Consider the following 15,421-nt stretch of genomic DNA (forward strand, 5'->3'; position numbering starts at 1 on the left):
GTCGCAAAGAAACCGATTCGGTAAAACTTGCGTATAAAACAGTTGCACGACAGGTAGACGAGTTAGCGACAGCGGTAGCCACTGTAGAATCAAAAGTAAGCGCAATGGCGAATGACATTTCGGACCGAACTATTGAGGAAAGAGTTAACAGTAGTGTTGCTTCGCACACTAAAGCACTCTCCGAACATTACAAAGAATGGATTGATGTACAGGAGAAGCTTGTTGAGGAGAAGGTTACATGTGACTTGAAAGATGTTGTTAAATCCGCAACCTTAGACATATTATCTGCACCCGGCAGTTCAGGAGACACTGTTTGTACTGAACTAGGCCAAATTAGACGAGTGTTTACCCGGGATTTGCCGGAATGGCGGAAGCAAGTAACAGATGAGATATCCGACCTGAAACAGCAAATTCAAACACTACAGCATGATAACCAGAGTGACGGGAAACACTCACTACCTTCTGAGCCAGATGAACAGCAATACCAGACAACACAACACACCACAGTACATTCCGCGACCGAAAAATGAATTTAACGGTTCACACAATAATAACACTGAACAATTGACACTCACAACCCTCATGAAAGAGGAGAGTGTATTGAAACACAGAGTTTTTCAACCATTCCAACCGGAAAAGCGAAATATTCATCCAGTCGTTTTCCTAAAGAACTTTTCAGGAGTCTTTCCAGCTGCCTGGAATGACAAACAGAGAATACAATTCATTACCGGATACATACAAGGAGAAAGTGCTATATGGGGAACCGAGATGGTTGATAAGTGCAAAACATTTAGCGAGTTTGAGAAGAACTTTTTAAGCAAATTTTGGAGCGCAGGTGTTCAGCAACGCCTACGCAAAGAGGTCTACAACGCCGAACCTTTCCATTCGAACAGTGGCGGACTTCGCCGGTACTTTGAAAAGTACTTGAGAAAGATACAATATTGGGACACTCCCATAACAACAAAAGATGTTATTATGATTCTTAAGTCAAAACTACCCATTCCCATACGCGAAAAATTAGTGAACGTGTCAGAGGAAGATCAGGACGCATTTTCATCCGTCCTTGATTCGCTCGATCTTATACACGAAGACGCGCGTGCGAATGCTAACCGTAAGAACAACAACGCAGGCACGTATTCGAATGGAAACGGTAGTAATGGAAATGGTTCACACGAAACACAATACGGAAACAAACAGTACAATAACCGCAATAGAGGCCGAAACAATGGTTACCGTAATGGTAAACACAAAAACAAGCATTACGGCAACCAACGGTACAATCCAATATACAACACGCAACAACAGTATTACGGGAATGCCCCATACCAATCAAACAATAACGGTAGTAACTTCTACCAGAATGGGAACAAATACAAGGGTAAACGTTGCAACAATCAAAATTGCGGAGGTCAGCTACCTCCACCACAACCCTATGGGCAGCCACAACACCAGCAACAACAGCAATACACGACTCAGCAACAACCGTTCATGCAACAACAGTACACGCCACCACAACAGGACTTTAGATACAATAACAATAAACCAAGAAAACAATACAATCCACCGGTATATTTTACGCAGGCAAGTAATATACCGATTTTTCAGCCTGGTAACCAAGTGCAGTACCGACAAGGGTTTGATACAAATCAACACACACAATGGGTAAAAAACCAGCGAGAATGGTCAAGTGATGTGACAGAAGAATCAAACCAGTCGCATCACAAGAAAGCGGAAAACTAAAGGCAGCACCTTTTCGCCTCCTTGGGGATGCTGCGGGACATAATGGTGGCAAACTCAACCTTGAACGACTTAACGTAATACGTTATGATCGCGACACTGACTTGAGAGACGATTTGTTGCAGGAAAATATTGAGACAGACTTGAATGACGTATGGGAAGACGAAGTACAAGCAATGACTAAAATTTACATAGCCAATACACCAATAGACGCTATTATTGATACTGGTGCAAACGTAAATGCTTTATCACTATGTATGTTTAAGAAAGTTTCTGCAGGGATGAAAATTTTAACGTTACCAGTACAAGGTTGTTCAGTAACAGGAGCGGTAGGATCTTTATCACAGCGAGTCAATTTGCAAGCTCAGGTACCGATAAGGATTAATTCTACTTCTTTCATGTGTGTATTTCTAGAAGTTAAGAATTTGTCAGTGTCATGCTTATTAGGAATGGAGTTCCTGAGGAAGAACAAGGCAGTGATTGACATAGAAAAGGGTATCTATACAATCCGAGTAAGTGAACAGGAGGTAACGCTGCAATTGTTGCGCGGCAAGGTCAAAAGAATCAACACTGAGCACAAAGTTAAGGTACGCAGACTGGTACAGCGAATAATTTTGAACCAAGCACACATGACAAGACAGGGTAACAGTTGGACGGATTTTGATACTGATGACGGACTTCCGACTAGAGAAGAGATTTTGAATAAAGTAAGCGAATCAAGTGAACTTGATTACATACAAAGGCAAGATTTACTGCACTTACTTATGAGGTATCTTCATGTCTTTTCTTCGAAACCTGGAGTAATACGTGACTACGAATGTGACATGAAGGTCGCTCCCCATTCTACTTTTTGCAAGACAACGTACTCTGTCCCGTACGCAAGGCGCGAGGCTGTGAAAAATGAAATACGTAAAATGCTTAAGTGGGGGATCATTGAACCGTCAGACTCACCTTACAGTAGTCCGTTATTGCCAGTTTTGAAGCAGGATGGTAGTGTACGTATAGTTTTGGATGCAAGAAACATAAATAAAACAATTATTCCAGTAAGAACTCGACCTGAGGCTATGGATGAACAATTACAAAGGTTTCATGGAGTAAAATTCCTCACATCGGTAGACTTGAGATCGAGCTACTGGCAGGTCAAGATGACATCACAGTCTCGAAAATATACAGCGTTTATATTTGCAGGTAGATCATACCAATTCAAAGTAGTTCCATTTGGTTTGAATGTGAGTTCAGGCGTATTCATAGCTGCACTTGATCATGTATTAGGACCTGAACTGTTGGATCGAGTAACAGTGTATGTTGATGACTTACTGATTGCTACGAAATCTTGGGAAGAACATTTAGACATAATAAGCAAAGTTTTCCAGAGGTTTGTTGACTGTGGAGTCACAGCTAATCTACATAAGTCTAAATTTGGTAAAAGCGAGATTAAATTTTTAGGACATCTTGTATCATCACAGGGAATTACCCCAGATCCAGACAAACTAGCAGCTATTAAAAACTTTCCTGTGCCCTCTTCTAAATGCCAGTTGAAAGGCTTCCTCGGAATGACTTCCTTTTTCAGAAAGTTTATTTCGGACCAGTCGATGAACAGTCAAGCATTGCATGATCTTCTAAAGAAAAATACTCACTGGCATTGGACGCCAGAGTGTCAGGCAGATTTTGATCGCATTAAACAAGCACTTCTTAGCAGCAATATTTTGTTCCATCCAGACATGGATAAAGAATTCTGTATTTCGTCAGATGCTTCATTTCAGGGGCTTGGTTCTTGTTTGTTTCAAATAGAAGTAATTGATGGAAAAGAAGAGATAAGAGTTATCAGCTTTGCAAGTAGGGTTCTCACACAATGTGAGAGGTCATACTCGGTGACAGAGTTGGAGGCTCTGGCCGTTGTATGGTCCTTTAAAAGGTTCAATTACTACATCCATGGTCGGAAAATTAAGGTCTTTTCTGATCACCAAGCTCTTAGTTTCTTGCTCTCGTGTAAATTTCTTCATCCTCGTCTTACACGATGGAGTCTCTTCTTGCAAGAGTATGATTTCGAAATAGTGTACATCAAGGGTAAAAACAACATTATCGCGGATGCTTTGTCACGCATGCCGCAAGGACTTCCCGAGTCCAGTGAACTTATGGAGCAGATGTCTAACTACCGAATTCTTCTAATGAAAGACCCACTACATAGAAAGTATTTCCTTCAGCTCTGCAAGCAGATGCGTATACTCCAAGAAACAGATCCCAAATGGCGTAAGGTCAAACAACTTCTTCTAACAAACCCCGATCACCACTTGTCCAAATTTTATAAACTACACAACGATGTTTTATTCCATCGAACTTCTCTCCTCTCTGGTAGATGGTGTGTGTGTATACCACACGCATACGTTGAACACCTTATCTGGTACACACATCTTTCCTGGGGTCATTATGGACCTGAAAAATGCAAACGAAAGATTTCTGCGTATTGCTATGTACCAAACTTGCACCATCGAATCCACAAGTTGTTAAGTACATGTCTTATCTGCCAGAAGGCAAAACCCTTCAACCATTCGAACCTAATTCCTCTGAATCCAATTATTACTGAGAGACCAAATCAAGTTCTGGCCCTTGATCTCGCCGGCCCCCTGCCGCAAGGGAGGGGAGGGGTGAAATACCTAGTCGCATTGATGGATCTTTTCACAAAACATGTGAGACTTTATGCAGTGAAATCATCCAGTGCACTTCCGATCATCCGTCGAATTGAACAAGACTATTTTCCTCGATTTGGCAAGCCGGAGGCCATTCTATCAGATAATGCATCGAATTTCACTGGCAGACAATGGCGCAATTTTCTTGCCAGACATGGCATCAAACAAATACTTATATCTCGTTTCAGACCGCAATCTAATCCTACCGAACGTATCTTCAAAGAGTTCAACAGATTCATTCGAACCTACATACCTAATCGACAAACCCGTTGGATTGACTTTGTATCTTCATTCGAGCAGATTGTCAACAATCTTCCACACTTCTCAACTGGATTTACACCTGCGGAATTAATGTCGAGTCATCGGGAAAGAAATGAATGGTTAGATCCCATACCTAAAATTGTAGAACCAGAATTAGATTTAGATGCAAAACTTAGGCAAGCATTGGTATCCTTAGCTGTACAGGCGAATCTACGCAAGAAGTCTTACGACAAGAAGGTATCTAAGGCTCTTACATTTATATTAATGAAAAGGTGCTTTTACGGACACATTTTAAGCCATCGAAGTTGTTGAAAAGAAATCGGAAATGGAGGCTATTGTACGACGGACCATTTGTAGTAATTAGAAAACCACATACAGGATGTTATCTAATAGCGGATCCAGCATCTGGCAGAATTAAAGGATTGTATCACCACCAGGATCTCAAGAAGTATAACGAGGCAAAGTAACAAGCAAAGGAACATTAGCCTAAGGTTTAACCTGTGAAACACTTCGGTATTCAAACACACCAATACGAGTACTTACACTTTGGCGAAAAACTATGGAGGTAATTAAAGATTTGATTTATTATGGCGTACGAAAAAGAAAGCACATTCCATTTGAGAGGACAGATTCTCAGTTAGTTTTAAGTTAGTCATAGGTGTAAGCAGTCCAAATTGGCTGTTGGCATTGAGGAATGCCGTTATTGGTGAAAGGAGATACGGAAGGACGTAGCAGATTGCCACCTTCCAACTCCAATGAATATATATGTATGTGAAATATTAGGTTAAGCAATTTCTTTTTCAGCCCTCAAGATGGAATGTTAGTCTTTAAGTGTACAGAGTACAGCCTATTGCGTGTAAACTGTGCGTTATTGTAACACCGCCATGAACTATACCTTTTGTTAGCGCGATCTTCAGAATTAAACAGATTTGTGTAGCCAAGTGTTTGAACTGTCAAAAGCAGTAAATAACAGAGAGAGAGAGTATCACGTAGTATTTGATAGTTTTCAGGAGATTCAATCTCAGATTCAAAGTATCATCTACGAACAGTAAGCCTCATAAAGATTTAATAGCTAAGTAACAAAGCATTTCCTTTATTCTGTTTTACAACAGCCGTTAGGTCATGTAGTCGAGAGTGCCACTACATGGAAACACATACGTCGTACTGACAAGTCTGAAGTATTCCTGATGGTAAACGTTTCTTCTTTAAACATGTAAGATGCACTAAAGTAATTAGCTATTTCACAGCCAAGCCCGACAATCGCCCAGAAGGAAACTAAGATCTGATATTAGATTAAAGAATAGCCACTTGAAGGCACATGTGACGCATGTCATGCATCTAAGGTCACAAAAAAATATCCTAGTGTAGTTGTGCTAGAATTTGTATATGTATATAGTGTATTTATGTTCATATTTGATCCTCTCCTCTTTCACTTCCCCATCCTATCCCATTAAAAAAAAAGAAGTGAGGATTAGAATTTGACAGGCTCATCTGAGTGCTCTTTAGACGGTTGAAGTGGAAACGAAATTTGTGGGAGAGATCCGTTAGTGAAAGTTTTGTTCTAATCGCGTATCGCGAGTAGCAATGTTGAGAGATTATAATACATTCCGCGAGTAGTACTTGCAGCCAGTAACTTTATGAAGCATGAATCTTCCGGAGAGAAATGCATAAGTATGCTCGACCAGTAGAGACAGAATTTGTTCAATCTGTGCTCTACATAAACAGTGACACTAAATTTTGAAGAGAAACGAAATAACAAGCTGCTTAAAAGATTTGTTTTAAGAAAAATTTTACCTTTTGTAAAAGGGAGAGAGAATAACCGAAATAATCGTGCCTTGATGCACAAGTAGTGGTATTCAATACGCTAATCCGGCGTGGCGTGACTGAAAAGGTTAACAGAATTTTGTGACTGTAAGCAAACTTAAGAAATGTATGTATGTATGTATGTAATTTATGGACATTGTTTAATCTTGTAATGTATTTACCTGTGAGTAACTTGAACTGTGAACTTTGAAATCGCAATGTGAGATGGGAGATGTGAATTTGCAGACACTCTAAGACGTTCTAAACAAAATGCGAGTGATAAAGTGTACAAAATACGTGTGCAGTGACATGTGTACACGCAAGTGCAGGGAGTGACAGCGATCACAGCAAAGCATTTTGCAAACTATATGTAAAACGTTGGCTTCACTTACCTGTGTGGAAGCAACATGGCAGGTCGCAGGGACTGTCGTGTGAAATCCTCGAAACAGACGGTGGTATTTTCTACCCAAGTTTTCGATACGCCGATCGACGATGGAGAAAGGACACTAGACGTGTGTTTTCCGCGTGTTCTCATTTTAGCAGAGCGCGAGTGACACACGTTAAACTTCATACGAGCATACACGAGCGCGTGTTACACTGGACTAGTAACCGGCAACAGCGCGGAGCTGCTTGCAGTTGGACTCAACAATTAACATTTGAAACACAACCGACGCGCGCGCTGTGGAGGCGTGTCATTGACCTTAGAATGTTTTCCGTCTCACAACTACGCAAGAGACATTGCTAAAGCTATCACAGTGAAACTTAATTATGAACTTTATTTATTCTGTAAAAAGAGAAGTCTTAGCTTCAAATTAATTTCCATTTAATCAGTCACGTCGGATATTTTGCGATAGATAGTTAAATAAAGACAAGGCATTACTGAGCACTGAAACGTTAACTGGAAGGGGAGGTTATCAATCCTGTCCAGAATCCTATAAAACTTTTACCTGTAAGTCTAGATTATAGCACGAACCTAACACAGGTTTCTTTCTGTTTATTTGCATGTAAACGACCTGACGCTTGATGCGAGACACTAGAGAGGCAACACGAGCGAACACAAAAAAGACGCTACCCAGGGTCGTGACCTCTCGGACGACGACGCTCACCGAACGAGAATAGACGTTCCAGACTCCGGTTAAGTGAGCGCGTGACAAATAAAAGTGTACAGTGTAGTGTCAAGTGCAACGACCTGATTAACAACTACATTCTAAAAGAATCTAATGAAACGGATAAAAAACATTACGAGACCAAACAGGTCACAGACAATTTTAGAGGACTGTTTAAGTAATTATTTCAATGTATCTGTGTATGTTTGTCTACTGACATGTTTTGTTTTCTATAGAGAGTATTATTCATTTATCTTTGTGTGTGTTAGACTTGTTTCACAGTAACAGCAGTTAAGATAACAGTGCAAGGACACCTTACAATGAACTGAGAGAAGTGCCAAAGTGCACGAAAGACACTGAAAGACTATTTGTTTCCATAACTGTACTGGAAGCATAAAATAACTAGATGACAAACTCATTCCAATTTTATGTTAGAACGAAAGTAAACAGATGATAAAACACAGTAATGTCTTGAAACTACATGTGAGTCCTGATGATCCTTCCGGAATCATCATGCCTCACATGGGAGGCATTGTGACATTACAGCCTATATCACTGCGATTTTTAACATGTAAAAGTTTTTTTTTTTGTATTCGCGTCAGTATGTGCGAACTTTTAACATATACCAATGAATGTTGTAACCAGATATCTTTGCCGCGCTCCTGAAAATAGCAGAATGTCACGATAGCTATAGACTGTTATACGCTGCTATCGATCAGTAAAAAAAAAAAAACGATGCACTTATGTTTAAAAATAACAATTGCCAATTTTTACTTCTGCAGGAAGCCGCGCCGCTCTCTAGCTGTTCTTCTGTGAATGTGTTGCGAGTCGGACGCAAAAGTATTGTGCTCCATACTGATATAATTATTTTATTGTAAATTTAAGAGTCGAATGTGTATCATGAAAATTCGCTCCACTGCCACAATGGGTGGCCATGTTAATGTAAGTTTCCGTTTCATAATATAATACTTGAAGCCTTGAAGTTTATTTAATTTCAAAGAAAATCTCTCAACCTTATTTTCATTAATTATACTTGTGATAATCTTTCCTGTTTAAAAGATTTATGCAGCTTACGATCCAGCGTGTGTTCTGACGGAACAGGAGGCTGTCGTGACGACATCGCTATAGTATTTATTCCAAGTTCTTTCAGTTCCGTTTATATGTTCGTACAAATCCAATTAGTTGGTCCCTTAGGTTTCTTTCATGTAACTTCTGTCTGTTTTCTCCGCGCGATCTTCCTCCGGAAAAAAAAATTTCTGTTCATTTTTTAGTAATTTTCGATATCGCGAATGAGAAAAGACAGCCGCCTCCTGCTCCGAACGGAACACCACGACTTTTCTAACGTCGGAGAGTACCACACGAATTTTCCGCTAAAAGGTAATAGAATTTCTTAAAGCTGGATCACTTACACATGTTGCTGCTGTTCTCCGACAAATCTGGTGTGATTAATAGTAATTTATTCAGTCACGACAAAAAGAACCAATTTTATTTTTACCAAAGCAACAAAGCTTTCAATTAAATTACTAAGAAAAAAAAATCATACCAGAGGTTGGACGTTTTAGCTGTTAGTGACATTCGGGCAAGGGGTGAGAAAGAAGAGGAAGTGGGAGAATACAAGGTCTACCTGTCAGGAGTCAAAGCAGGAATAGCACAATGGGGTGTAGGGCTTTTCATCAGGAAAGAAATGGAACCCAGCGTAGTTGTAATAAGGTATGTAAACGAACGACTGATGTGGATAGATTTGACAGTGTCTAGCAACAAAATTAGGATTGTGTCAGTATATTCGCATTGTGAAGGGACAGATCAAGATAAAATGGATAGTTTTTATGACACACTCAATGATGTAGTTGCTAGAGTAAAGGACAAGGACAGGGTTCTGCTCATGGGTGATTTTAATGCCAGGATTGTAAATCGAACAGAAGGGTATGAAAAGGTTATGGGTAAATTTGGAGAGGATATGGAGGCCAAAAGGAACGGGAAACAACTCTTGGATTTCTGTGCCAGTATGGGCTTAGTAATCACAAACTCCTTTTTTAAACATAAGAACATTCACCGGTATACTTGGGAAGGCAGGGGAACCAGATCTGTCATTGGCTATATAATAACAGATCAGGAATTCAGGAAGGCTGTGAGGGACACACGTGTATTCAGGGGATTCTTTGATGACACTGATCACTATTTAATCTGCAGTGAAATTGGTATTGTGAGGCCGAAAGTGCAGGAGGTCAGGTCCATGTGTAGGAGGATAAGAGTGGAGAAACTTCAGGATAAGGAAATCAGACACAAGTACATAACAGTGATCTCAGAAATGTACCAGTTACTTGAATGTAGTCAATTGTAGTCACTGGAAAAGGAGTGGACAAGGTACAGGGACACAGTACTAGAAGTGGCCAAAGAATGTCTTGGAACAGTAGTGTGTAAAGGTAGGATGAAGCAAACAGCTTGGTGTAATGACACAGTCAAGGCAGCCTGTAAAAGGAAAAAGAAGGCATATCAAAAATGGATTCATACTAGAACTCAGGTAGACAGAGAAAGTTATGTTGAAGAAGGAAACAAAGCCAAACAGATAATTACAGCATCCAAGAAGAAATCTCGGGAAGACTTTGGAAACAGGTTGGAGACCTTAGGTCAAGCTGCTGGAAAACCATTCTGGAGTGTAATTAGCAGTCTTCGAAAGGGAGGTAAGAAGGAAATGACAAGTATTTTGGACAGGTCAGGAAAACTGCTGGTGAATCCTGTTGATGCCTTGGGCAGATGGAGGGAATATATTGAAGAGTTGCTCAATGTAGGTGAAAATGCGATCAGTAATGTTTCAGATTTCGATGTACAATGGGACAGGAATGATGAATGAAATAGGATCACATTTGAGGAAGTGGAGAAAATTGTCAATAGATTGCAGTGGAATAAAGCGGCTGGGGTGGATGAAATTAAGTCAGAACTCATCAAATACAGTGGAATGTCAGGTCTTAAATGGCTACACAGGATAATTGAAATGGCGTGGGAGTCGGGACAGGTTCCATCAGACTGGACGAAAGCAGTAATCACACCAATCTTTAAACATGGAAACAGAAAAGATTGTAACAACTACAGAGGTATCTCTTTGATCGGCGTTATGGGTAAAATCTTCTCAGGTATTGTTGAAAGGAAAGTGCGAGTATTAGTTGAGGACTAATTGGATGAAAATCAGTGTGGGTTTAGGCCTCTTAGAGGTTGTCAGGACCAGATCTTTAGCTTACGGCAAATAATGGAGAAGTGTTACGTGTGGAATAGGGAATTGTATCTATGGTTTATATATCTAGAAAAGGCATATGACCGGGTTCCTAGGAGGAAGTTATTGTCTGTTCTACGTGATTATGGAATAGGAGGCAAACTTTTGCAAGCAATTAAAGGTCTTTACATAGATAGTCAGGCAGCAGTTAGAGTTGATGGTAAATTGAGTCCATGGTTCAGAGTAATTTCAGGGGTAAGACAAGGCTGCAAGCTGTCTCCACTGTTGTTCATATTATTTATGGATCATATGTTGAAAACAATAGACTGGCTGGGTGAGATTAAGATAGGTGAACACAAAATAAGCAGTCTCGCATATGCGGATGACTTAGTTGTGATGGCAGATTCTATTGAAAGTTTGCAAAGTAATATTTCAGAGCTAGATCAGAAATGTAAGGACTATGGTATGAAGATTAGCATCTCCAAAACAAAAGTAATGTCAGTGGGAAAGAGATATAAACGGATTGAGTGCCAAATAGGATGAACAAAGTTAGAACAGGTGGACGGTTTCAAGTACTTAGGATGCATATTCTCACAGGATGGCAACATAGTGAAAGAAAAAAAATGGTTCAAATGGCTCTGAGCACTATGGGACTTAACTTCTGAGGTCATCAGTCCCCTAGAACTTAGAACTACTTAAACCTAACTAACCTAAGGACATCACACACATCCATGCCCGAGGCAGGAGTCGAACCTGCGACCGTAGCGGTCGCGCCGTTCCAGACTGTAGCGCCTAGAACCGCTCGGCCACTCCGGCCGGCATAGTGAAAGAACTGGAAGCGAGGTGTAGCAATGCTAATGCAGTGAGCGCTCAGCTACGTTCTACTCTCTTCTGCAAGAAGGAAGTCAGTACCAAGACTAAGTTATCTGTGCACCGTTCAATCTTTCGACCAACTTTATTGTATGGGAGCAAAAGCTGGGTGGATTCAGGTTACCTTATCAATAAGGTTGAGGTTACGGATATGAAAGTAGCCAGGATGATTGCAGGTACTAGTAGATGGGAACAATGGCAGGAGGGTGTGCAGAATGAGGTTGGTTCAAATGGCTCTGAGCACTATGGGACTCAACTGCTGAGGTCATTAGTCCCCTAGAACTTAGAACTAGTTAAACCTAACTAACCTAAGGACATCACACACATCCATGCCCGAGGCAGGATTCGAACCTGCGACCGTAGCGGTCTCGCGGTTCCAGACTGCAGCGCCAGAACCGCGCGGCCACTTCGGCCGGCCTGTGCAGAATGAGGAAATCAAAGAAAAACTGGGAATGAACTCTATAGATGTAGCAGTCAGGGCGAACAGGCTTAGATGGTGGGGTCATGTTACACGCATGGGAGAAGCAAGGTTACCCAAGAGACTCATGGATTCAGCAGTAGAGGGTAGGAGGAGTCGGGGTAGACCAAGGAGAAGGTACCTGGATTCGGTTAAGAATGATTTTGAAGTAATAGGCTTAACATCAGAAGAGGCACCTATGTTAGCACTGAATAGGGAATCATGGAGGAATTTTATAAGGGGGACTATGCTCCAGACTGAACGCTGAAAGGCATAATCAGTCTTAAAGGATGATGATGATGATGATTATGATGATGATGATGATGATGATGCTTGGTCAACCATCAAGCATATGAGGTATGCTAGTAATCAGGTCGTTGTTGTCTCGTACGCCGCAATACGTATGACGTTTGTCGATTGAGCTGTAGATAAGAAAACAAAGTCAAAGAAAAATGTAACGTCTCTTTACGTCATAGGTTTCGTACGTGGCGGAAATATCATACACTCTGCGTACAAATGCGGAAAAATACATTTGTCATCGATCACAAGTGATTTAAAAATTGATTCTGTAGCAAAAGACAACAAATTGCGAAATACGTTTTTCTATTGTAAATTAATCAGTATCGTGCCCGATTACAGTACCGAAATTACATTTACAATAAGGAGTGAAAACTAATGTTTCACGGAATAAAGTTTTATTCTAGTTTCAACTTGCTGCAAACAAAATGTCGAAGTTTCCTCAGAAAGAGCGTAAGTGTTTGTCCTTTAAAATTCAACATTTTACAGAAAATATTTGATCACTACGTTATGCAAGGTAAAGAAAGGACACGGAATATATTAAACCTCAACAACTAATGACAACTTTTCACTAGCGAAGGCCTTCAGATTCTCTCTCGACCTTTCGTTGTAATACTGACGCTCTGCGAATAATGAAATGCCGTCGAAATGCCAGGACGTGCCTAAGCAGCGATCGCTTTCCCTCTCGAAAAGAGCCGGAATTGCTCATCACTGAGGCAGCACCTGTATTGGCATTTGCAACGCGGTTTATCCCTTTAAATTGAGTGATTGGAATGCATCCAGTTATGATTTATTAGTTCTCGTGAGTCAGAGCAATGCTCGTTTTTATTGTTATTTCAATTTCCCATGGAAGGCGTGGGCTGGCAATGGATAAAACCGTATTTCAGAAAAAAAGTTGTATAAATCCAAAAGATGTTTTGAAAGAAATTAAAAAATGACAATAAATGATGATTTTGCCAAAAATACATTAGTGTGCAAAATTTATTATTTTTTACATAAAAGCAGATGACAATATCATACAAATTGAAGGTGGAGGGAGGGGAAAGGAAAGGGAAGAAACTAATGATGTCAGCTGCATAAGGACTTCATGCAGAAACATGAGCGACGAGTGAAAATTTGTGCCAGACTGGGATTCGAACCTGGGAGCTTCTGCTTTTTTTGTTCTTTATTAAAACAATCATAAAATCGCACAAGCACAAAAACAAAATAATGAAGTACTGGAACTGTTTCAACACGAATTGTATCCTACAATAAATAGACTGAAGAACACATTTCAATATAGTGCCATATAGTGCCATTTGTAAGCTTACAAAACGGAACAAAAATATTAAACTGACAAAACCGTCCATAATCTTCACAGAAAGTCATTTGGAGCATACAAACGTCCGCATCTGGTGGTCGTGCGGTAGCGTTCTCGCTTCCCGCGCCCTGGTTCCCGGGTTCGATTCCCGGCGGGGTCAGGGATTTTCTCTGCCTCGTGATGACTGGGTGTTGTGTTCTGTCCTTAGGTTAGTTAGGTTTAAGTAGTTCTAAGTTCTAGGGGACTGATGACCATAGCTGTCGAGTCCCATAGTGCTCAGAGCCATTTGAACCATTTTTGAGCATACAAACGAATAACAAAGATATGCACAGGCAACATAAATTAAGGAAACGTCAAATGAAGTTAATAACACCATTGAGAAGTCGGGAGCAGTCCTAGGAACAGGTGTAACCCATTCTTCGTTGTGTATTTTGTTCGCTACATAGTCTTGCATGGGATTTGTGTCCTTACCTGCGTCGAGAATCACCCTACGCCTTGTTTTTCAAAAATTATGTCTAACATGTTACCAAACATCGTCCTGACATTTGGGTAACGTTTCATCTTCCAACGTGCCGTCCTCATATAAGCCTCGAAACTAATGAGATTATCTTCACTATTGTGGATGATGATATATTGATGATATATGTCACAAACTGTCCTAATAGCCACATCACGTGTGCTGTTCTTGGTAGCGGGAAAATGTTTCGCGTCCGGCCAGAGCAGGATGTCGGTGCATTGGCTGGCTGGGCTGCTGCGGGTAATCAGGCCCAGCCTCTGCTGCATCCATTTCCAGTTAATGAGATGGCCGCCACAAGTGAAACGATGGCGTAAGGTGTCGACCAGACCACAGCGGACGCATTTATCACTGTCACATAAGCTGATTCTAAGCAACCTTTGCCGGCCGCGGTGGTCTAGCGGTTCTGGCGCTGCAGTCCGGAACCGCGGGACTGCTACGGTCGCAGGTTCGAATCCTGCCTCGGGCATGGGTGTGTGTGATGTCCTTAGGTTAGTTAGGTTTAAGTAGTTCTAAGTTCTAGGGGACTTATGACCTAAGATGTTGAGTCCCATAGTGCTCAGAGCCATTTGAACCATAAGCAACCTTTCATTAGTGGGTATAACATCGTTTACCACTTTATACCATGTGGATGCCACCTCAGCAGTGTAGACGGTAAAACTTATGTTGTCCCAAACTGCCTTCCAATGAACACTCGGGTATTTAAGTTCAATGGGATTCCGGACTATTGGAGATGTCCATCTTTTTAATAACAGATGCGTCGTCGGTAAATCCTGCGTGAAATAATGTCCATCAATATAGCTTACTCCAAGAAAAAACTGCTTGACATGTCGTAGTTTGTAATGCATTTTACCTACAGCAATGGATGGGTGCATATCGGTGGGTTCTAAGGTTAGGAAGAGCCAACTGGTTACGCTGAGAGGTTCCTTGTCCAACAAGTGGGTGATTTGTTTAATATATAACGCAGTACACTTTCGGTTAATGTCAGTCATGTTGAGTCCGTCGGCCTGTCTGGAAGAAGTCAGCGTGGTGTATTTCACTTTGAACAGGTGCCCTTGCCAGATAAATCTAATAGAGAGTCTCATCACGTGTTTGGCCTACATCTTGGGGACTGGAAATATTTGGGTCGTATAGTACGCTTTACTGAATATATAACTGCTGAGGAGTCGTATGTGCTGGAG

This window comes from Schistocerca cancellata, chromosome 1 (assembly GCF_023864275.1).
Source record: "Schistocerca cancellata isolate TAMUIC-IGC-003103 chromosome 1, iqSchCanc2.1, whole genome shotgun sequence".
Taxonomy (NCBI): domain Eukaryota; kingdom Metazoa; phylum Arthropoda; class Insecta; order Orthoptera; family Acrididae; genus Schistocerca; species Schistocerca cancellata.